The sequence below is a fragment of the Alexandromys fortis genome, unplaced genomic scaffold (assembly GCF_014885135.2).
Source record: "Alexandromys fortis isolate MF-2015 unplaced genomic scaffold, M_Fortis_MF-2015_v1.1 scaffold_204, whole genome shotgun sequence".
NCBI classification, from domain to species: Eukaryota; Metazoa; Chordata; class Mammalia; order Rodentia; family Cricetidae; genus Alexandromys; species Alexandromys fortis.
Window position 1 is genome coordinate 1,147,307 of NW_026068116.1, and position 24,855 is coordinate 1,172,161.

Genomic DNA, 24,855 nt, shown 5'->3' on the forward strand with positions numbered 1-24,855 from the left:
TCATAATTTATAAATCAGCCCTACGTGCCAATCTCTAAACTAAGAAGCAAACTCCGCTCAGATTTTGGGCAGATGATATGCCAGGTGCCATCCAGTGTCCCTTGGATTTTGGGCAGCTATGCCAGGTGCCATCCAGTGTCCCTGGGCTCCCTCAGCACTTGGCTTCCTACCGTTTTGACTTTGAGCTTCACCTGTGCTTCTTCTGGTCCCTGTTCCTAAACTCTTGATCCCATGATCCTCTTCTGCTTCCAGCTTTGTTTTCTCTGAATTTGCGGCTGTCTCCGTGGAACCTAGGACCACATGAGTTTATTATTCAGGCATTGCTTCAGCTTCAGGAGTACTTTTTCTAATGCTTGCTACTGGGGTGAGCCCTGACATCCAGGTCTGACCCAAGACGTAGGCCAGCTGCTAGAAAAGACAGCCGATTTCACCAGCTCTAGCCTGGCTGAGAGCATAGAATTGCAGATGGCAAGCTCCCATCTGCCCTGAAAGTTCTTCATAGCATCATTTAAATTCATCTTTGTCTGCCGTGACTCTGGTGTTAGGGCCTGACCTATCTTTTTCCTCTTGAGATATAATTTGTCTTACTTCTGAGATTCTCCCTGGGGAACAATGCAGTCTTGTCCCTCCTCTGTTTCTGGCTTCAGGGCATCCATCTCGGTGCCACAGATGCTAGTGAGCTTGCCCTGATTCACAGTCTCAGCTAGGACAAGGTCCTGGAGAAGAAGCAAAAGTAGGGATGGGAAGCAGTGAGCCTGACGGTCAGAGAGAGCATTTTACAGTGTGGTTTGGAGCTGGAGGAAACACAGCAGTCACTTTCTACCTAAGATGCCAGAAGTAAGTGCACTTGGGGCTCTCTTCCCTTTCTTCATAAGATGACAGTGATTGTAATTGGAAAGGCAGACACGAAAGAGGGGCTACGTCAGAGTAATTTTTAAACGCATTTAAGAGTTGGAGGAAGTCTATTGTAATTCTCTTGATTCTAGAAACTTATGCCACATAAATTATAACCTTTTGATTTTAGGATACAAGGTTGCAGTGATGGGAAGAGTGGATAATCATGATGGTCTTGTTAGCTGAGCCAAGCTGAGCAGATACATTATCTTGTTGCTATGTAACTTATGACAGTGTAACTTGTGCCCACACCCCTTTTGCAAAGGGGTTTGAAGCTTTGATCAGGAACAAATAACAAAGCATAAATTTTGACTATGGAAAATTCATGACCACATAGGAAGGCCCTTTCAACATGAAATTACCTTCAAATATTAACTAATGTTGAGAACTGGGCCTTCAGCAATGTAGGCTAAACACACACACACACACACACACACACACACACACTAAAATTAATTGGATTTGGAAGTGCCGATTCAGTCTAATACAAATAGATAAATAACAAAATACATTATAGAAAACCTGATGAGTAAGTGAGAATCACAGTTTATCAATTTGCAGTAAGAAATTACTATCAACCAAAATAGAACCTTGCGTAAGCCTGGCCAGTACATTCCCTCTTTGTAGCCAACTTTGCAGGAAAGTCAGAGGATCATGAGGAGGCCTTGGGGAGCTTGGGGAGCTAGTGAGAGTGCTGGTTCACATTGTGCCATGTTAAACCATCACAGTGGTTCCCAGGAGGGGCTTGTTCTTACAGAGGGGCAGGAGTCACTGGGCCATAGACAGAACTCACTCCACCAGATCCTGCCACTGCAGCTCTCAGTTTGCGTCACTCGGTTTTAGACTATTCTGATTATTTCAATACAAACTCTTACGTTAATTCTATCCCTGCAAACAGAATTCTCCAGGCTATTCTCTAATTCTGCATCAACTAAGAATAGGCTTAATGTAATAAATGAAAATGACAGAAAATTCAAAATTGTTTTTTAGGATATGAAAATTACATGGGATTTACATGTCATTGCCCATAAACAGTCCTATGGAATTGCAGCTATGTCTGTTAATTGGGGTTGTCGGCAACTGCTTTGGCGTTAGCAAGGCAATGAGGCAAACCAAGAGCTGTACCAGCCGGTGCCTCACAGCCAAGCCCTCTTTCCCACCATGGTTTTGATTTTATAATCCATCACTCACAGAAAGACTTTATTTCCCTTACCTTTTAGAGAGAGCTACATAGCAAAGTCGGCCTCCATCCAAGCTTCCTCATCTCATAGGCATAACATTTAGATTAAAATCTAGAGATGGAATATAAAATCTTTCCACCACAGAGATAGTAGGAGTCATTTACTGACTAGCCATCGTGTGCTGTGATTCTCTTATTTCATCCTCAGGATTACTCCGTGTGCTGTTTGATTGAACCTGTTTTTAAGGACGAGGAGAGTATGCAGCAGACATTGTGATGCTTCTTGGCTATGCCCTGATTAAACCATTTATTTGAAACCATCCTGCCTAACTCCAGCGCCTGCATTTGTCCACATCAACTAAACAAAGACCATACTCGGGAGGGACAACCCTGTATGTGGGGGAAATGTGTTAATGTTATATCAGGTTTGATTTGGGATCCTCCTTGTTTAGTTTGCCATTGTTTAGTGTCACACTTTTGTAGAAACACGGAGGCAGAGATAAACATTTCTTAAAGTCCTACGCAAAATCAAAATAACCAACATTCCAGTAGGATAAGGGATGGACTCATGAGACCTCTCCCCAGCTGAAGAACTACCGACACGTGATGGCTTCTCAGGGAGGCAGAGTCTTTAAGGGCGTAGCCCCTGATCAGATAACCAAGCTTGAGTGGGGGCCTCATACACACGAGTATATGAACAGCACAAATTGGACTCGGTGGGATATTTACAAAGAAAAGAAAGGGCACACAAGGTTCAGAAGGGCGGGGAAATAGGGAGATGTAAGAGGAGTGAAGGGGAGGAGTGAGGTGTGTGACCAAAACACACTGTATCAAATTCTCAAAGAAATAGTAAGATAGTATAAAGCAATAACTAAATAACATCAAGTACTGAGTGTGTGGTGGTGACTACGAACTTCACAACCTGTTAGATGGCATAGGTGGGTACACATAGCAGCTGTCACTGTCTGGGGACTCAGGGCCAGGATTACTACCTTGCCTTAGCTTCCAGGAGATGTTATGAGGTCAAGTTTTACACTAGACTAAATTATGTGGATTTAAATACACCTCTCTTCAGCGCAGCTATGGGCCATGAGGTGCTGAGCTGTGACCTCTGGAGTATGCCTGGAATCAAGCACCTCCTATTCTGAAAGCCACATACTGTCCACCCACACAGGAGTGATGAGAGTCTCCAGCCACGTAGATGGATCCTCTGTTCCCTCTAGAAACAGCTAAGCACACAGGTAAGAAACGTCACTTGTGAGGCCTTCATCACAAACAAACTGTTGACACTAGCTTCATCATAACAAACAGACTTCTGGTCTCCCTTGCCGTGACATCTCCAGGTTAAAATAGTCCCCACCTTTGTAAAATTCTTCCACCAGTTTTGACATTATATGTCACCTAATTTGACTAGCTTTTCCTTCGTGCCTTCTCCAGCCTGGTGGGTGTATAACAAAACGGAGAGAGGGTGAGTTTATTCTGGTTTATATTCTCACATTTTGAGATCGTGGACTTCTACAGCGTGCCTAATACAGCACAGCCCATCCTAGGAACACAAGCAAGTCGTACTCTGCCTTAACTGAAAGCCCCAGGAGAGTCCCAACTGCGCATTTCCCTGCTAAGTTACTTTTTAATGTTTGAACAAAAACAGCAAGGCAGTTTGAGCTGGAACAAATCTATTTTTTATACCCATTGAATCAGAATTCAAAATAACTCTAAACCTTCGTCCAAACTCACTTAAAATTTTATTCCATGTGAAACTCCACCAGGATGAATTTTATGGAGGGATGTTTCAAAAATCCAAAGTGGAGACCTAGAAGGCTCTGTGAGAGTCTCTTTCCTGGGTCCCAAACAGATGCTCAAGCCCCTCCAGGCTCACTTGGCCATAGGGGCGATAGGCGGGAGCAGCCAAAACAAACTGCCTGCCCACCCTGGAAATACACATTCCTCGCTGACCTTCGGGATGCAGCTCACTCAGCTACAACGCTACATGCCTGGTGAGCAGTCGGTATTCCTGGTATATTCATGCAATGAATTATGAGTGACTTCCAAACTTCCTTTTCTGTAGTCTTCTGCATATTTCACCCAAGCTGAAGTCAAACACTCTCTCAACTCTCCTAAGAAGATTCATTTGCATAAGTGACTAGGGTTGCTTGTAAGTGACTATGATACATTTCCTAAGGCAGTTAATCCTCCTTATAATGTGGATTTCTGCAATATAAAAACTGTCCTAAACATATGGACTCCAACCAGATGGGGAAAATTAAACCCAATTTAAAACTCAAATTTCTTTTTTAAAATAAACAGTTTCTATAGAAAAGGAACAAAACTCATTTTAGAAAAAGAACATATTGACCTTTTAGAAAAAGAACATAGATTGGTAAAACTGGCAGTTGTCACGCAGACCACCAACAGCCTGAAACAGAGGTCCCTGAGGGGTGAATGAAGCAGCGAGTGGCAGTAGACAGACCCCCTGAAGCTGGGTGGGAGAGGGAAGGCCCGCGGTGATCTGTGTTTGGGAGCAGGGTTCTGAGCCTACTCCTCACACAGCAGCCCTGCGCCAGAGTCACATAAAAGAGGTGGGATTCTTGCAGCATGTAAGCTTTACTTCCTGTGGTTTCCGATTCCAAACTAGAAATGGGACTGCAGAGGATATAATTCAGCTCAAAAGTAGACAACTATTTCAAGGGTGCTGTCCCAGTGCACTCTGAGTATCAACCATAACTCTGCCTGCACAGGAGCCTAAACCCCCTCAGGATGCGCAGCAAGAACATTGTCAGAGGGGAGACTGTGTGTGAATGCCGACTGCGACCAGCTGCTGGCACATCTGGAAACCTGGAAGCCTTTGGCACCTTCCTATCCTCAGCCTCCTATACCCAGCTCAACAACTCCAAGACTCGATACCCTCATTTCCTGACACCCTGCCCTGCGCCTGCTCAGCTAAGAGCATCTTCCATTGAGTGACAGTCACTGTTCCAACATTGTTCTCCTGCAATCCTCCTTCTTATACCACAATCTCTGTTTCTACACACAAACCAAGCATTTCTCCAGCCCTGCGTCTCAACTGATTATCTTCACGGTATCCCTGAGCATCCAGAAAACATAAAGCAGGGCCTTGCATCTCTTCCCCACCTTGACCTTCACCTATATAAAACATTCTCATTCTCCAGAATGACATGCAAGCCTGGCTTCCTGAAACATGCCCTCGACAGTCTCTGTGAAGGTTCATCTTTAATAGCAAGCAATACATTTTGTTCCACTATGTCCTCTCACCGCCTCTGTTCTTCACTGATAAGATGGAAATATTAATTAAGTTAGTCTGCCATGTGCGAATTAAGATAACAAGTGTGAAGCAAGTAGCCGGAGCCTGGCACATGGCTAAATGAGTTTTCCTTAGAAAATGGTCCTATTTTTAGCAACAGTGATTGGTGGGTGGATTTTCTGAGGTTCCACTAATATGAAGTAGATCAGACTGCCTGGGTGCAAGTCTGGATTTTGCCTTATGAATTTCCTGAAGTTTCTTACCTTCTCAGTGCCTGTTTCCTTTGAAGAACCAAAGTTCCTCCATCTTGTACTTAAGAGTGGGCATTAGCTTCCCAGAACAGCAAGAGAGTTCCCAGAATTAGCTCCGGCAAAAGGACCAGGATAGCCACCTGGAGAGAGCAGATAACCACAGAATGTCACCACCCAGAGGCCAGCCAATGAAAAGGCTTGACAAACAACAAGTGAGGTTTGTAAAATAGGACACTGGATAGTCCCCAGACAGGAGCCAATCAGAAGTGTACCCATTACCCTGCACCACACAGATATAATCTTGTGGGTTTTGCCTTTAAGTACTGGTACTTAGGAAAGGGGGCATCTCTTCTAGCTGTGACACCTGCCTTGACGAGGTCCCTGACAGCTTGAAATGTGAATCAATAAACTTTGATTTTGCATTTCGGTGAGACGGTCTCCCTGGTGGTCTTACTGGGGTCTCCATGGACTGGGCATAGCATCCCTGTTTATAGGATGGCATGAGAAGTGAACAGTTTCTTCATCGCACACTGAGGGTTATATGAGCGAATACAGGGAAACCCTTTAGAGCCAAAGCCAACACATGGTGTTCGTATTTCTCTTGTAGGATTGTTTCTAAGGATGAACCATGGCACTGTAGACTGCAGGACCCAGGATCCAGTTTCTGCAGGTTTCTCAGACATGGACTATCAGTTGCAAATTTAACTGCGTCACTACTAGCATCATGGTTCCTGGAGGAAACCAAAGACTCATTGCTATTTTACTAAATAATGTTTCAGGTTGCTTTTGCTTCTTTATTAGCCAAGTTAATCCCACTAAGCTACAGCACCCATACACCGAACTACAGGACACACATGGCCAAAGCACCCTACCAAGTTCCCTCCGCTAGAAGGTGAAGTTTGGCTTTTACATTTTTGTCACTCTTCTGTCTCCTTCACATGAAGATTGTGAGCATCGTCAGAGGTGATTTTCACCAGCTCTCCCCTGACACTTGCCAGCCCTGCCAGCGATGACTCCCTGTACTCAACAGTCAGCTGAGTGAGCTCCACATATCTTAACTCACCTGACTTAACCACTCGGTAATGGGTATTTCTTCGGAGTCATCTATTTTTAACAGATAAATATAAAATCAAAGTCTAAGTTGGATTGGTCCTATTATAATACACTATAGTTGGGCACTTCAGTGATGGGTACAGTCCTTTTTACTAAAACCTTTTGTTTATGGGGCTTACTGTGTGCAGGGTGCTGCTTATAAAATAATCTAATTTAATTGTCTATAACCTTATAAGTTACATACTTTACTCCATAGAAGATGGAAATAAGACTGTGATAGCTTAAATGCTTGAAGCCACGATTCAGAACTGTTCTTTCAGCTCTTGCATAAGAAATCAGCAAAGCAAACATTAGATAAGAAGGGTTTATGAAGAACATTGAATGGGTTAATCAGCCTACGGGAGACACTGAGCTATTCACAAGTGTCCAGGAGAATTCACCTTAGGCATAGGATCTAGTACCCGCCAGGGGATGTTAGTTAGTGTCCCAGTTTCCTCTTTCATCCCTGCTCATCTTGACAGCCTTCTGCAGGGTGATGACAGGGACATGGATGTCAGCACTGTGTATTTCCCCTTGCACACATCCTTTCGTTTTCCTAGAGTGTGACAGAGAATAGGCTCCCCAAAAAACATTGTTAGATGACCTTAGTTGTGATATAAGTCAAAAGTCATAATGTAGACATCAGTGACTCCAATGGTATTGGTATGTATATGGAAAGTAATATTAGGAAAAAGTCAATTAAATTTTTTAAATTTTTTTATTTAGTAGTTCATATTTATGAGTACTTCCCATCTACAAAGAAAATGGCTGAAACTCTGAGGTCGAAGCTCACATGACTTTGAGTTGCTTTGCACAGGCAGCTGCCCTGCGGCCGCTCTCCCCTGTTGGCACCATCAGAACTCTAAATGCCACCACAGAAACGAGGATCTGAATCACCTTCCACACTTAGCCCTGTTTTCCCATGAATCTGCTTGTGCCAAAGGAATAAAATTATTCATGGAAAGAGGGCCTTTGAAATCTGTGTTGACTCACTCATTAGCCCAGAAATTCCCTTGATTAAATGTTACTCGAATTCAAACTCAACTTGAAGAGAGGCTAAAACCAGAAGTCCTCTATGGAACCTTCCTCTACCTACTCTTTCCTCTGAATCTATGGAAATAAAATCTCAGCATCCACCTACCTATAGTTCAGGTGCAAAGCTGGAGGCAGCTGTGAGGGACCACATCTCCGAGGATAGCGTGGCTCTGTGGTGACCCTGTACCAGCGTTCAGACTTAATGGATATGGAAGAGCAGACAAAATAATGATCAAGTCTGGAAGTGCTGATAGGAGAATTACTGAACTAATGAGTTACTTAAAAACACTGTGTCAGCCCAGACTGTATTGATGTGTGGATAGGTTTTAATACTAAAATTTTTAACTGTTTATGTAATGCCTATGTGTGATTTAGCAAAAGCTAACTTCCTCACTGAGACTCTGCATCCAACATTTGAGGCTCACTGTGGTTTCAGTGTGTGGTCTTCTTCCTAGGACGACTTGGAAAATGACAACATTTGCAAAAGGTTGTACTCTGAAAACATAAGTGTAAACACTGTTTCCCAGCTTCATTTCCTTAGTCACCGTCAGGACAGTTTTAGACTTTTGGCCCTGATGACTCATTGTTTACACCAAGATTGAACTCTCTGGAAATTCAAATAAACACCACCCAGCCTTCTCCTGATATCCAGGAAGCAACACGTGCTTTCTCTCAGTTGTGGCTACAGAGATTTCATGTTGTCCTTTAATTCTTGCCATGTATGGTGCCCTTTGCTGGTTATTTAACCTTGGAAAATAACAAACCCTGCAGACTAAAGTTTGCTCTTCTATAAAAGGCGATTAAATGATAGTGACCGCTGAGGTTTGTTGGTGAGACTAAAGGAGAACCATGCGACCAGGAACCAGGCAATTGACACGCACTTATTAAATGCTAGCTATTATTATCGTAGCATGTGACAAATTCAAAGGAGAAAACTGTGAGCTGAAGAAAATTATAGGTACATTGTAATAATTGAATAATACACCATGTGAATTTATTGCAAGGTCTTATAATAAAGGGTTTTGTATGAACCACAAATAGACAGTTTGGCAAAACAGTATTAACATTTTCTAGGGGCATAGTATATTATTGTGATTATTTCTTTATAGTTTTTCTGGTTCACTAGTAATTTTTGTTTTTTACAGTTTTATACATGTGCACTGTGTATTGTGGCTATCCCCAAACCTGCTCTATTTGCTCCCACTTTTACCAGCAACCCTCCTGCCTACAAATCTCTCTTCTGTATTTTTTCTAGTTAGGGTTTTTACAGTGTGTTAGTGTTTAACTAGGGTTGGAGCTAATTTTAAGAACCTGGTGGGCTCACCAGTGGTCACATAGCTGGATACCATGCCTTTCCTTTCCCCAGAATCTGATGGTTACCCATAGATTAGAATTAAGTGGACATGCCCCATGAGTCACTTGCCCCTTTATATCTGACTGTTAGGAAGGACAGACTTTTGTGGGCCCTGTGCCAGGATGCACGGCTGCTGTGAGTTTATGGTTACCAAGTCTGTGTCACTTAGAAAGAAGGAAGGACTCCACAGTCTGTCCTCCTCTTTTGCAGCTCCTCCATTCCTTCCCTCTTCTCTTCCACAATGTTTTCTTAGCATCATGGGGATGCTATAAATGTCTTCTTCGGGGTGAACCCCCAGTTAGCCTTATTCTCAGCACATGTACAGCCATGTGTCCTTGCATTTGCCCCATTCATTGTTGCCAGAGAGGCTTCTCTGATTGAGGCTGAGAGCAGCCTTTTCTATTTGCATAAACATACATATTTAGTAGGTAGTTTGATGCAGTGGTTTTCCAGGGTCTAGAACATCTTTGGCCATGGGGTTTCCTATATTAGGAATGATTTCTTATTATACAGCAAGCCCTGGGCCCAATTAGAGAGTAATTATTTGCCCCAGGCAATCACACTGCTATTGCAACAATGGATACATCTTCCCTGGGAGGTGATATTATAATTCAAAGAGTTCACCGTTGAGATAGACCATTAGTACTTCTATACACCAGCAGCCTGATTTGCATCATCTGGTACCATGAGAACAAGCTAGCCAGCAGAAAGAAATCTTTCAGACCAGTTCTAGATCGATTTCTCTACACTTTCAATCCAACAGTAACAGGTTCCATCATCCAGTTCTGATGGGTTACCAGGAAGAATGGCAAGGACATGCACTGTTTGGGGGGCTCTCTGACCAATGGAAGTGCCCCACACTTGGCACTAGAGATTTTGTTTAGTGGCCCATTGTTTCTAGGACCAGAATTTTCTGATCTTGCAAAACATCTCCCTTAAAACTCTCTTTTCCGTTTTCACTTGGGTTCCCAGAAAGGAGGTTAATGAATGGGTTTCTTACAGCTCTGCTTTACTCCCTACATTCCCTCAATTCATTACAAACTTTTATGCCTGATATTTTGTATTTCCCATATTAAATGCTATTTGAACACTTGCATGTGTACGCGCGCACACACACATTTGGACAGGTGAACCTATACAGAGTCTAGACTACCTGCCTGGATTGAACATAATTTAAGAAAGCTTGCTCTAAGAAAATATTTACTTTGTTTTTCTTTTGTTTGCCTTCTGTTTTTTTTTTTTTTTTCTGAAATGGGGAATAATCTTGCATGGTGAAGACCTATTTGATTGATGGGGTGGTTTGAATAAGATTAGGACTGAGATAGCCTGTCCCTGTCCCTCACTAAACATTACTGCAGGAAATCTGACCCCTCTATCCATGGAAGAACTGCATCTCTCCCACACCTGCACCAGAGAAAAATGGCCCCACCCCTCACCATGGGCTTGGGAAAACTGGACCCTGATGGCATGGGCATAGAGGAGCTGGCTCTATTCTTCATCTGAGCAAGATAACCCCAGTGGCCTGGACTGACGAGCTTAACTACCACCCAGACCCACTTCTTGGGCCTTGAGTTGGCCCAACCTAGCATCTACCCCATCTATGACCCTCTGGAGCACATGAATGGGCTGGGCCTGCAGAAGGATAACCACAGGATCTCCATGACCCACACTAACAACAGGATATACAAGAGCTTTGGTGAGACTCCAATGATGGTGGTGTGTCAGAGGCCTTGAACTAGACTGATGAATCATTGCGATAAACATTTTGTGGATGGGACTGTTTACTTCATAGCACATCACAGCACCCAATGCCACTAGGATGAATGAAGAGGTGTTGGAAAGATAGAGAAGCAAGATATTTTTGTTTGATTTGTTTTGAATTGATTTGGAGGGGGTTGGAGGATGCTTCAGGGGTGAGGGGATGATATGGAGGGACTGGGAGGTGAATAGGATTGGAGTACATGATGTGAAATTCCCAAAGGATCAATAAAGAATTATATTTAAAAAGAAAAATGGTTCCAAAGGCTAATATATTTGAATGCTTGATCATCAGGGAGTGGCACTATTTAAAAAAGATTAGGAATTGTGACCTCGTTAGAGGAAGTGTGTCACTGGGAGTGGACTATGACATTTCTTCTTTTTTTTTTTTTTTTTTTTTTGAGACAGTGTTTCTCTGTTTAACAGCTCTGACTGTCCCAGAACTTGCTTTGTAGACAAGGAAGCTGGCCTCACTCACAGAGATTCACCTTCCTCTGTCTTTTTACTTCTGAGATTAAAGGCGTGCAGCACTACTGTCAGGTACTATGATATCTCAAAAGGTCACACCAGACCCAGTGTGCTGGCTCTCTCAGCCAGCAGATCAGGATGTAGCTCTCAGCTGCTTCTCTGGCATCACACATGCCGCCATGTTGCCTGCCATGATAACTGACTAAATCTCTCAAACTGTAAGCCAGCCCCAATTAAATGCTTTCTTTTATGTCAGTTGCTGTGGCCATGGTGTCTCTTCACAGCAATAGAACACTGACTAAGACAAATGACATTCCTTTAGTTCAAGAGTTTATATGGCCTAATTTGAAGAAATCTGTCATTTAAATAACATCTGACAACTGCATCCCCAGGTATCTCAACTGTAGACCAGTCACCCCTTCCTTTGCTTCTCTTTTATAACCATCCTATCAATGTGGCCAGCTCAATAGAATCTTCATGACATGGGAACATTGGATAATTTCATCCCTCATGTCTAAATTGCTCCCCTGACAATGATTTGAATGAGTAAGTGAATGAATAAGTGGCTATGTTTCTTTCTGAGTTTCCTGTAGGACTAAGAGTGTAAGCCCTTGGGTATCCAAGTTCTATTGTTACAGGTCACATTGTCCATGAAGATTTAGATAAAATCACCTCAAACTACCACAACATCAAAATAGGAGATAAAGGACCCTTGAGCTCTCTCAGGTCAGGGTTCCGAGGTCATACTCTCCTCCCTTCCCCTCTCAAAGGTTTCTGACTTGCCTTTCATTCCCTGTACACCCTTGTTTCTGCACCATTTCCTTTACTCAAAGGGAGCTCTTGACTGCCTCTTAGTGTCTCAAAACAGTCTTAACCCAAGGTCATACTTAGCAAACCTAAAAGGTTTACACTAGTAGCCTTGAACAACCCACATCATGCAGCATATTGTACATCTATAGTAGAAGTCCCTAGCTAAGAGCTTCCATCATTGTAACTGGTGTTCAGAACTCCCACTGATATCTCTCCTCAAATATCCATTCTGGTTTCTTCAGTTTCCCTGCTTCCCCCAGACTCCTGCATTCTGGTCAATGTCTTGGCCAAAGCACACTACGTCATTGTCACCCAACTTGGCTGTGCCTTACAGAGGCCAGGCTACTCTGACAGCCATTCTGCAATGGGATTAGGAAAAATGCCCCTTTTTCTTCAAGTACTTGGAATATTGTCTACCAGCTTGGCAGTTTTGTTGGTTAGCATTGCCTTCTTGATTTCCTGCTGTCTGGTTTTGACTTAGTTAAAGTCACAACTAATGATCTTCATCTCTTTCTGTCAAAAGAAGATACTTTGCTGTGGGAACTCCTTCAATCAATAGACTTTAAGATATTGGCCCACATTGGGCGTGGTCACATGTGCTATATATACAGATGTAAAAGCATGTGCATTGCCGGGGGAGGACACTTTTGGCTGCTGGTTGCAGTCCCAGTTCCCCACCCATGCAGAGGACTGATGATCACTACCTTTTCTGTGAGTCTACTCTGAAATAATAAAGAAACCATTATTATACTCCATTCTGGGCTAGTGTAGGGTTATTTTATTATAAGCAGCAACAATACTTCATATTTCCATGTAATCTGTACAGTCTTATGTTTTTACATGTCCACCCAGTGAGTGAGGAGGTGTGTCCTTCACTTTTTCCCTTAAATCCAAATGGAAAGTGTTTCCCAAGGTCCTGCTGTTGGGATTACTTGTGGGATCTGGGGTTCCCTTCTTGGACAGTTAGGCACAGTCTATTAGACCCCTTTCTAGTTTTCCAAAACAAACTTCATCTGGCTGCTAATACTGGTTCTCTCCTACTTTAAAAGAAGTTTCCCAATGATATCACTAATGTTTTTCTCACCTACATTCCTCATTTGTTATTGCTTCTCCTCTAGAATATAACAATTCCTAGTATGGTTGAGGAGTCATAGCGTCTCATAGTGTTGAGAATACTAAGCATTACCAAGGTGCTCCCCTGAGAATAAACGACCGACTGACTGTTACTAGCAGTCAGTGTTGCCGACCGCCTTCTCCCTGGCGTGACGTGCACTCTGCTGGAAAGAACTCACATCTGGTATCGTATGCCTGCTCAAATCCCCACAGCTGGAGGATTCATAGACCCCAGGAGGAAAACCTGCTGATGTTCTTCTAAGGATATGCCTCCAACTGTCCTCTAAGTATTTGTGTTATAGCTGTGGATTAGTGCTTCTCTCAGTCTCAGTCAGAGAATCTGCTTTTTGGAGTGGGCGGCAGCAAATTCAGAAACTCAAACCGGGTCAAAGTGACGAGAATCAGTGACCATTGAGTACTCTGCCCTACACAGAACATCAGTCACCCCTCCATGGCTCAGAGAACATGGATGGAGAGGTAGAAAGATTGCAGGGAGATGGGAAGGAGTGCTAGGGAACAGTCTTCTGGATGACACATGGATTTAGCACCTGTGGGCTCACAGTGGCAATGGTTACCTGTATATGATCAGCACGAGATGGAGTACACCAATGTTCTAGTAAGGATGAGAGGGGAGCTCAAAGCTCAAATGCCTCACCACTCCCTGGTGGGCAAAGGACTGCAGTGGTTGCTGGAGGAAGAGGAGCTGTACATTTCAGTAAGTTGTACCTGCTAGAATAAGCAAATCTCACCCACACTCTCGCAAGCAGTCACACAGACACACAAGACATGCCAGTAGCATGGGGCCTGTTGGGAAAAAAAAGACTCAGAGAGGGAGGGGCTTAGAGAAAACAATCAGGTGAATATAATTGAAATGTATTATGTATATACACATATATGTATATATATTTGTAAAAGAATACATTTTAAAAGGTGGCAGCACTATATCTATGTACCTTTCATTAATGTATGCCAAAACTTAACTTTTCACCTTTGTTTATCTGATACCTGTTCATAAACCAAAGAAATATTATCACTGTCATACAAAACAGTGAGAATAAATTTCTATAATTAATTCATTTGGCAAACATTTACCGTGAACTATGACATGAAATTCAACAGGGGAAGGAAGCACTCTGTGAGATTCACACCAAAAACAGATATAAATTCTGATTCTAGTAATTTCATTGCACAGGAGAAAACAAAAAGGTGCATGGGGAGAGAAGAGAAACACGAACTGGGTGGTTATAAAGATCCGTGAATTCGGCGGCTACAGATGAAGTACTGCAGACACAAATTACAAGGCTGTGAGTCTTTCAAGTGGCCTCTCATCACCATGGCCTCTATTTAGAGCTTAACCCTTACCTGAGTCATTCCTTCTACCTAACTATGTGATTAAGAAAACGAACACCTCTGGCTAATGTCTCCGAGTATTTCCATTATTCAAACTGTCAAAAATTATCTCCACAGACTCTGTCAGCATGGAAGATGGAAGGAGCATTTGAATTGCCTTAAAAAAAATCCCTGAGTACAAACTCTGTGTTTGATATATTTAATAGAACCTTAACGGGTATTAATCCATGGTAATTATCCTTCCTACTTCTTAGAAGCCATCTGTATGATGAGGGCAATAACAGAATTATTGTGACCAAACTAAAAAAAAGACATTTTAGAATGCACAATTCATTTGGAATTGGGTATATCTTAATACAACTAAATAAAAAATCCATACACAGAAAATAAAATTTCAGTTTGAAGACATGAAGCTCCTCACTCTGAGCATTAAAAACGGCCCCTTTCTGATTTCTTGCATCTCCCGTCAGAGATAATTTTGTATTGTATGTACATTTTCCTTTTCTTAAATCCAGAGATGGATGTAATATTTATCATTCTAATAATATCCAGGGTACATGATGATTTGCTTATTTTTTGGTATTACATGGAGATTTATTTATCTCAGAGTAGAGTTGCTTTTATGGAAGGCACAGAACACAGCAACAAAAGCAAACGAGACTTGTTTAGCAGAAAATAATGTCTGCACAGACAGTCATGGAAGCACAGGAAACAAAAATGGAGGAGGTTTTTTTTTTCCACTTGAAGCCTGTATACTGGCTCTGCAATCAACTCTTATGTTCCTGATAACTAAGACATTCTAATATAAAATTCTTGTACTAATCCACTGACTAATGCAGCTTTATGGGGAGAGGACAGGACATCCTTACTAAGGACCACAGTGGCACCTTCCTTAAAAGGTTACAGGCAGTTCCACTCAGCAGAGTCTTAGACAAACCCTTGTTTCTCATGTCTAGAAACAGCAGCGAGTACTCTCAGGCTGTGTCTTCATTTCATTTCAGCATTCCAAGCCAGAGAGTGTTTTATTTTCTACTCTGAATGTGCTAAAGGAAATTCAATAAAAAATAATTTGATAATTTCCCTATGGCTTATTTAAATATTCATTAAAGAAACTTTATCCTCATTGTTAATTATACCTTTGACCATTTTCTTTTATATTAAAATCCTTAAGACAAAAAGTAACAGATTATCATTGTCTTTAAAATACATGTAATTTATCCACAGACAAGTAGATTATTTGTTGTTCCTGTTGTTCATGTTCTTCTTTACTGTTCTCTCACCAGATGAAGCTCAGATCCATGAGAGTACCTTTCTACTTCTCTTGACTAAATGTAGAGAGCTGCGTGGAGCTGCACCTAATGGTACTGGCTTCCGCCCTCCGCGATCCCAAAAGCGAGTGCTCTCTGTGACAATCAGCTCCTATTATTGGCTAAGGCCTGACTCATGCTATTATCACGCAATGATTGTCAGCTTCTTGCATATGCGTGGACCTATGGGCAGTGCCCACCTGGCAATCCGGGGTTGGCGGCCTGTGCCTTTTTAAGGGCTGGGAGAGGTTTGTCCAAAGAGAGAGAGAGAGAGAGAGAGAGAGAGAGAGAGAGAGAGAGAGAGAGAGAGAGAGCTGTGAAAAAAAGTCCTGAATAAAACTGCTGCAAGAAGAGCTCCGGGTGTTGCGTCTTCCTTGCTGGTCGAGGTGGACGCGACAACTAAATGTGTGCAAAATCTGGATCATTCTCCCCAAACTCCCAGGTCCTGTACGTTTACAGCTTACTCCATATTCCTGATGTCAGGGACTTTACAGCCAGGTTCAGGAACATACAAAAGGGCACTTAACATCAGTGTGTGTGTGTGTGCGTGTGTGTGTGTGTGTGTGTGTGTGTGCATACAACTCTTCCTAATGAATGTTGTTTTAACTCTGCAATGTCACCCATAGGTGTGTGGTTTAAATGTTTGTTCCCCAGACAGCGCTACTGTCTTGTGATCTGGTAAAACTTGTAGAAGGTGTATCTCCCTGGTAGGAGTGGATTCCTAGAGCAGAACTTTGAAGTTAGTGCTCAGCCCTTAGAGCCGTAGTTCTCAACCTTCCTAATGCTGCGACCTTTTAATACAGTTCCTCACATTGTGCTGACCCCAAACTACAAATTATTTTCGTTTCTACTTCATAAATGTAATTTTCTACTGTTATGAATCATAATGTAAATGTCTGTGTTTTCTGGTGGTTTGGGGGTCATGACCCTCAGATTGAGAACCACTTCCCTGGAGCCTATCTTGCTTCTGCCTCCTGGCCCACAATGATGTGATTAGTGGCCACAGCATACAACCATACCTGTGAACTAGTCTGCTCCACCAGGCATTCCCTGCAGCAATGTACTAAAACCCTGGAAACTCGTGGGGAAAATAGACCTGCTTCCTTTAAGTTGTTTCAGTTGATCATTGTGGCCACAGTGAGATAAAGGTAGCTAGTCCCTAGCTTACACAAACAGACTAAGGGTGTCTTTCTGTTAGTGACACCATGTGGGAAAAACAAGAGAGGGAGACATTATTTTCTGCCCAGACCACCAGTATAAATTGGGGAAAAAAAGGAAAAAACTTGAAAACAAAAATCTAAGAAAACAGAAATTGACCTAAGATAAACAACAAGATGAAGTGGTTTGTTGAAGAATAACTGGTGTTTCAGTGTTGCTATTCTTGCCCCACCCTTACCCATCATAGCTAAAACTCTAGTTTTACAAAAACAGTTGGGTTGAGTTTAGATTAGGTTGCAAAAAAAGCTACAACAGCAATTAAGAATATAGGGAAATAACATTTTGTCAATAGTAAGCTGAAGCATTTATCTGAATTGTTCTATTATTAATTAAAACATTAGAGTCATGTATTTGGGTAAAGTTCTAATGGCTCTAAAGAGCAGCACAGGGCCAATCAGGTGATCCTCTCTCTCTCCCTTTCCCAGAGCAAAAGAGCCCTTGAATCTCTCCAAGTCCCTCCCTACCTCCTCCTGTGCCTCTCTATCTGAGTCCACCAAAGTCTCTAAGGCAAATTCCAGTCAGCCAGTAGTTGACTCCACCCCCTGATTCAAGGTTAACTTTATTAGCAGTTTCGGAGTGCTGCAGTGAGAACAAATGTGCGGCACCACTAGGCACCATAAAATGTAAACACAGTTACTGCTATAACCATAGGTGTATCTTCAGGAACTAGAAGGGCTTCTGTTTCAGTGTTTTTCCCTGCACACAGTGTAGAAGAAGGCTTCATGTTAGCACTGTGTACATACCTAAGAAAAGGTAGAAAAACTTTGAAATCTTAAAACTATTCATTAAATTAAGTTTTCTAGTGAAATCTAGTTTCATCTTCCTCCCACCAACCGCACAGTGTTGAGCACATCATAACAGCAGCACAGTCGCTTGAGTGCAAGCAAAAGAGTCTGATATCCAAGAAAATGGTACTCTGTGGCACGTTTGCATTCTGTTTATGTGATTAATCATTTTATCATACAGTACCACCCTACGGGATGACTGGCTAATTTGGGGGTTGGATTACACTGTCAATGGTATTCCTAACATGATAATAGTTCCCATAAATGCAAACATTAGAGCTATAGTTTTGAGAATACAACCAGTTACTCAAGCTGACTCAGCTTCTCAAAGTGGCTTATGACATCATGCGAAATATGAACAGAGCTGTCCTTCACAGAGGACAATTACTCGACCTGCTTCCACCACACCAAAATTAATGAGCACAGACCAACAGGGTCAACCAGGTAAAAAATTTAAAGTACTTTATTAATCAATCAATCAGTCAGTCAGTCAGTCAGTCAATTAATTAATTTCTAGCCCGATCACAGTTACCCCTTCCTCTTCTCCTCCCAGTTCTGTTGTAATAGGAGTGGCGGGGCTGTGTCCCCAGCACCCTGGCCGCCTGCTAGCTTATGCCCAAAATAACAACACACAAACTGTTTTCATTTAAACACTGCTTGGCCCATTTCTATCTAGCCTCTTCTAGGCTAATTCTCGCACCTGGACTAGCCCATTTCTAATAATGTGTGTAAGCACCCCAAGGTGCGCTTACCGGGAAGATTCTAGCCTATGTCATCCTGGGTCGGAGCTTCATCGTGTGTGTCTCTGAAAGGAGCTATGGAGTCTGTCTGAGGAATCTTATCTCACTTCCTCTTCCTCCCAGCATTCTGTTCTATTTACTCCTCCCACCTATGTTTTAACCTATCAGGGCAAGCAGTTTCTTTATTGCTTAACCAATGAAATCAACAGATTGATATATGACACTCCCACATCACAGTTTCTCCCCCAGTAAAAAAGAAATAAAAAGATGTATCCAGGAATAAACAGGAACTATATGTGTCAGTGTGAGACACTCAGGACACCAGTCCGCTCCAATTCTGGCAGCTCTCACTTCCTCAGCTGTAAGCTCAGTCTGACTGAGGAGCTTCCCCACCACCCTGCTGATTCATTTTGGAGAGGTTTCCCTGAGGCTGCTGAGCTGGTGACTGGCCACACTTACTCTGTGATGCACCCATCCGTGCCTCAGTCCTCCCTGTACACAAGATTGTTCTGATGAAGCGGAATGATTCCAGCTTGCGTGATTTCCATAAACCATTTGTGCACTGGCATGCCATCTTTGTGCTTGTACTCTGTCCCATCACAATTCCTAAATGGCTGGGAGCCTCAGACACTGGTACAGAGTGGAAGGAAAGCCTTGAAAGGCAGCCACTGCCTCTGAGGTAAATAGTGTGTTTGTGGGTCCTGTAAACACAGCAGGAGTACTTTATTGCTGGGTCATTCCTGGTCCATATAGAGAAAAGATGGAGTCTTTGGAGAGTCATTCCTCTTCTATTTCTTCTGACTTTGCAGTTTGAATCTCAATAGGCAGATCCAGATCCCCAGATGTTACGGTAGACAGGGTAACAGCTGCAGCTGCAGAGGCAGCTATGTGGGGGCAGGGCAGTTGCAGATGAGCGATTAGAAACCCAATCTTGTTCTGGTTATGGTTCAGGAATGGCGCTGCTGTGCCCCCGCTGGCCACTGGCACCTCTCAGGGCCTTCAAGTCCTAGAGACCAACAATGGGCTCTGCAACTTTGCTCTGGCCAGCATGGTTTTTGTCTTTTTCCTTTTTGCTTCAAATTATTGATCTTTCCTCAGCAGCTTTTCAGCCATCATTGGCTTTGCAGGTTTCTTTGATTCCCTTTCTCCACCCCTCCCCCACTTTTTCTTTATTTGTAATAATTGTGGCCTAGTTATCATAATATTTTTACTTTTATTAGTTATCTCGGTTGAAAGTTTCTACTGCTTGGTCTGTTTGGTCCTCAACAATTCTCTTATATAAAGTAGACTTGCTTTATATTTCCCATGCCTTGCATGCACTGTGTCTGCTTTGGTGCTCAGTGAATATAGGCTGACTGACTTGACCTTGTATATCCTATCCCCAAGCTCAGCACATCTGATGTAAGAAAACACACCAGTGTTCCACGAAGCCCCTTAGGGACCTTTGACCTCCCAAGTGGCATAGTGACTTGTCCTTCTCCCTCAGCAGTTTGGACCAATGAGCTGGTGCTGCTCATGTGACTCCTGCTAGCCAGCATATAGGTGGATGGGAGGCAAAATGTGGCCAAGGCAGTGAACTGGCTTAGGCTGGGAAGTGGCGCTGTTAGAGGAGGGTTGGAGCAGGGATGGGGAGGGCAGAGGAAGGGCAGTGGTGGCCCCAGCACTTAGGCAGCAGAAAAATTTTGGAAATGAGATTCAAGACATCTATTAAAGAAGAGATGATCAATGTTGCATGAATGTCTGGCTGGCTCAAAAGCTGCATAAATCTGTGACAGCCAAGGATCTTAACAATCCTGGAGAGATACCCAGATGTAGCTTTTGTCTTTAAATGTGCCCTTCATATTTAGAGTTTTATTTATTAATTTATTAGCTAATTTTTTAAAGTTGACAATATACAGAGCAATATGACAATATGAATAAATAGGCCTCATATGCCTACTAAAGTGGAAATTGAAAAATTGCAGCAACTTCAGGAATCATGCTGGAAAAGTTAAAAACTGAGGCTAGAGAGATGGCTCAGGGGGTAAAAGCCATCTTCACCAACCTGACAACTTGAGTTCCATCCCCAGAGCCCACAAGACAGAAGGAGAAAACTGAATCCCACAAGTGTCCTTAGATCTTGCCGCATGTGTGGCACGTGTGCTGTGACCTACACACACAGACAGACCAAGGAAAAATCAAAGTTAAAAAAAGAAATGTCACATTGCCCAACTACTTCATTACACAAGGTCTCTGAAAACCAGCTTCCTCTGAACAGCCCCATGCAGATGTTGACGACAGCATCACTCCTCTTAATCCTGAGTAGGACACAGATGCTCAGGAAGGACTGAACAGATGAGCACGGGGTCGGCTCTCCATGCAGTGAACTGTTCCGTGGCAAAGAGTCACGGAGACACTCAGCCACAGGTGCATCCATTGGGTAACTCGTTTGGTCCTGTTTACGCGTTACTCTATGAAAGGCACAGCTGCACCGGGGAAGCACACCAGGGAAGCACACCAGGGAAGCACACCAGGGAAGCACACCAGGGAAGGTTTCCAGCGGGTGCTTTGACTACTCCTCCAGGGGCGGCTGTGGACCTTCTGAAGCGCAACTGAAGAATTACTAACCTCAGTAATGCTAATGGCTGCGTGACTGCATGCTCTGACCACATTTTCAAGCTGCACCTCATTTTATATGAAAATTACACCTTAGAGTCTAAAAATGATTTAAAATCCCCTTAAATTATGTGCTAATCTTTATCAATTAATGGGAAGTCCTGGAGGCATGTATTTTATTTCTCACTATAATTTCTAAGTTACTATTGATCACTCAGTTTCTGCTCATGTATCTTCAACTGTGTTTCAGACACTTCAGGGAACTTTAAAAAAAAAAAAAAAAGTCTTGCAGCATTGGCCCAGCATGCAGATCTCAGACATGTGGTTCATTGGTATTGTGTATCATGAATCTAATTTACTAAATGAAATTATTATAGACATACTCTTGCTACAACCATCCAGAATTTGTCATTTTTAGATTTTTTTCTATTCAAATACAATTTTTGTCTTTCAGTTCTTTGGGAGTTTTGTACAGAGTGTTTAGATTACATTCACCTTTTCTGTCTTCCCAGGTCCACTTTCTGTTTCTTCCCACCCAAGTCTTGTGGTATTGGTTTTGGTTTTCTTTCCTGTCAGGGTCAATTTGTGATGCCCAAAGAGTCTTGGATGTGCAGCCTTCCCCTGAAGCATGCTTTACCTGTTTAGGCCTCTTCTTCCCCAGCAGCCAAGAACTGGCAGCAATTCCTGGCCTGTCTGGGTTTGGGTGGGGGGAGGGGGCGGAGCCTCATGCCCAGCTCCCCTTTCCAGACTGGTTTGGACTTGTACAGGTGTGTGCATGGGGTCCCAACGGCTGTGAGTTCCTATGTGAAACTTCCTTGTTCTATCAATAGTAAAAGAGAATTTATTTTTATTTTTAAATACTGTACATGTGTGGCATCCTATGTAGGAATTTGTGGTACCTGTGGTACCTGCAAAGGACAAAAGAGGGAGCTGGATCCCCTGGAACTGGAGTAACCGCTATGTGTGAATTGCTTCATGGGGGCACTGTGAATCAAGTTCTGGCCCTCAGCAAGACTAGTAGATGCTCTTAACTAAAGAGCCATCTCGCTAGGCCTCTGTAGATTTTTCTGTACTTTGTAACACTGTGACTACATGTTTGTAAAAAAAAAAAATGAATCCTGTATTCTCCTCAAACACGTCTTGTGATTAATTACATGAGAGCGTTTGGCTAGCTTTCAGGGATTCAGTTCCCAATTGGGCACCTGTAAGGACTCAGGAAATTACGCCATTGGTTAATAAAGACAAAAGCAAGACCTACAGCCAACATATTGTTGGGCTGTGGGAAGTAGTTCACTAATTAAAAGAGCATGAAAAGAAATGGGAATTAAACTGCAAAAGAGATTGGCATATTGATTTCACTCAAAGGAAAGCTAATAAGTGCTTGCTAGAAGATTAAAGAACATAAAAATCCTCACACCACATCTTTGCCTGCTTCCACTAATGAGAGGAGACTGTTTTTCTGTGGCCAAGAGATTTTATCCTGAAACAGTTAGGTATTGTTGGCCCACTCCAAAGTTCTTCATGTTAAATAGTAACAGAGACTGTGACTCCTAAAGCTTCATTGGGCCATGTAAGTAGAGCATTGTTGCTTGACAGTGCTCAGGGAAGAGAATGCTGCAAGGGCAGTAAGGACTTCAGTATCCATAGTTATTGTATTTCAAGAAGAAAAAGAAAAGCCCATTTATAATCGTCACTTGGGAGTAAAGAGAAAGCCATAGAAGCTAACTTTGGCAAACACTCGCTCCGTTTTAAAGATTTGGAGGAGAAAATATTTTTACAAATAAACCAAGGTTTTGAAAACTGGGAACATGGAATCATTATACAAGTAGAGATGATCGCAGAAGATAAACACAAACAGGATTGGTTGACATGAGGACACCCAGGCAGGTCCTACGCCTGAATTTAAAATTCCACCAGTAGATAAAACTTAAAATTGGTAATCTTCAAATAGGATATAGAGGTCAGTTTTAATAAATGGAGCTATAATTCAGGAGAAATGATGGAAAGAAATGAAAGTTAAAGGCTGACCAAAAATGAGATATTAATGAGTAGAAATTCAGTCTGGGAATATCGAGTGTCTAGAGAAAGAAGTCACAGTAATTTGGAGTAGTAATGCAAATTACATCTGAATAGCTTTCTTGCTGGAGACAGAATACAAATCAAGAAGAGAAGCTACAAAGGGCTCCATACTTGTCTGTCTTCAGATACTAACAGAAGCCTGAAATTATAACCGAGTACTGTTGACTTTAGTGGAGAGTATAAGCAAGGTGTTAGAAAAAGGAAACCTGTGTTCTGGTTGCAGTAAGATGGCAGATTAGAAGCGAAGTCTGAGTGATGGGTACAGAAGGGAGGCAATGGACAAAGGCTGCTGCGTGGAGATGCTCCCTCCAACTCTCCAGCATTTGCTCTCCACATTAGCAGAGCACAGTAACGGGCCCAGCTATGATGCCCCTGCTGCTGCTGCTGCTGCTGCTGCTGCTGCTGCTGCTGCTGCTGCTGCTGCTGCTGCTGCTGCTGCTGCTGCTGCTACAGCCCATTAGGGCCACAGGTGCCATCTCCAACATGAATTTTCAACCTCCCTAGCAGTGAACTGCCTGCCAGCTTGGCACCAACAGTGAATTTTTCTCACAAGTGGACATCGGGTTTCCGCCAATGCCCAATGTCCCAATGTGTCACCCTTCTTCCACTCAGCCTGTGTTGCCTCCTTGACTAGATTAGCACCATTGTTGCTTAGATACATCAATGACAGGCATTTCTGTCGCCCTTCTTCCACTCAGCCTACACTGCCCCATTCTTTAGAGTAACACCATTGTTGGCTAGATAAACACCATTGTTGGTTAAATAACACCATTGTCTGTCAATGACAGGTGATTGTTCTCTGTCAATGACATAACTGTTCTCTGTCAATGGCAGGTATTTCTGGGATTAGAGAGCTGGACAAGTGCAAAGCAAATACTGAAGGAGTAGAGAAGGCTAAGTATAAGAATGTGAGCATATAAAGTGAGGTCAGGGAACTTGACCTATAAGAAAACCATCTACAGAAAATAATACCTCTCCCCTGTCCCAGCTAGCAAAGAGAGAAGTACCATGGAATTCGGCTCTTAGCCAGTACACAAAATGCTCTGCTTTTGACTATTTTGTCGAATACTAAGTGACCTTATCTGTGTGGGTTTGTTTTGAGGTCCTCTCTTCTGGTCTTCAAATTGGATAGTAATGTTTTCTTTGTTGCTAAGGTTCTGTTGTATAATTTGAAGTTAGTGTTAAGTCGGGAGCTTAGGCCCCAGCCCCTTGCATCTATCCTAGCCCCCTGACTCTGAGAGTAAGCACTCTGGACCCCAAATCCCAGCAGGCCAGGTCCTGACCCCCCCCCGGGGGGGTCAAGACCACGCCCAAGAATATTTAAGTGAACTCCCAAAAGAGGAACACTTGGTCTCCTTTTCTTCCTCCCGGTGGTTGGCTTCCCCCCTCCCCCCAGCGCAGATATATACCTGGATATTTCTTAATTTGGTTTGTTTTGATTTGGCTTGATTGGGAATTTGCATCAGCGGAGAGCTCGCGTTAGGAAAATATTCCTTAACAGTTAGGTCTTGTAATAATGTCAGCAGTGTTCTTTTCAGCCTAAAACTGTTTGGGTATTGGTGGT

General features: G+C 42.8%; 1 long non-coding RNA gene and 1 pseudogene across 1 annotated transcript; both read right to left on the bottom strand.

Moving 5' to 3' along the window:
• Positions 1 to 207: 207 nt before the first annotated feature.
• Positions 208 to 7,901, bottom strand: LOC126490176 (uncharacterized). Its single transcript, XR_007589128.1, has 3 exons — positions 7,821 to 7,901; positions 5,600 to 5,727; positions 208 to 290 (listed from the first exon to the last, which is right to left on the bottom strand). It is a non-coding gene; the product is annotated as an uncharacterized lncRNA (long non-coding RNA).
• Positions 7,902 to 18,984: 11,083 nt separating this feature from the next.
• On the bottom strand, positions 18,985 to 21,033 carry LOC126490175 (stromal membrane-associated protein 1-like; annotated as a pseudogene).
• Positions 21,034 to 24,855: the final 3,822 nt, after the last annotated feature.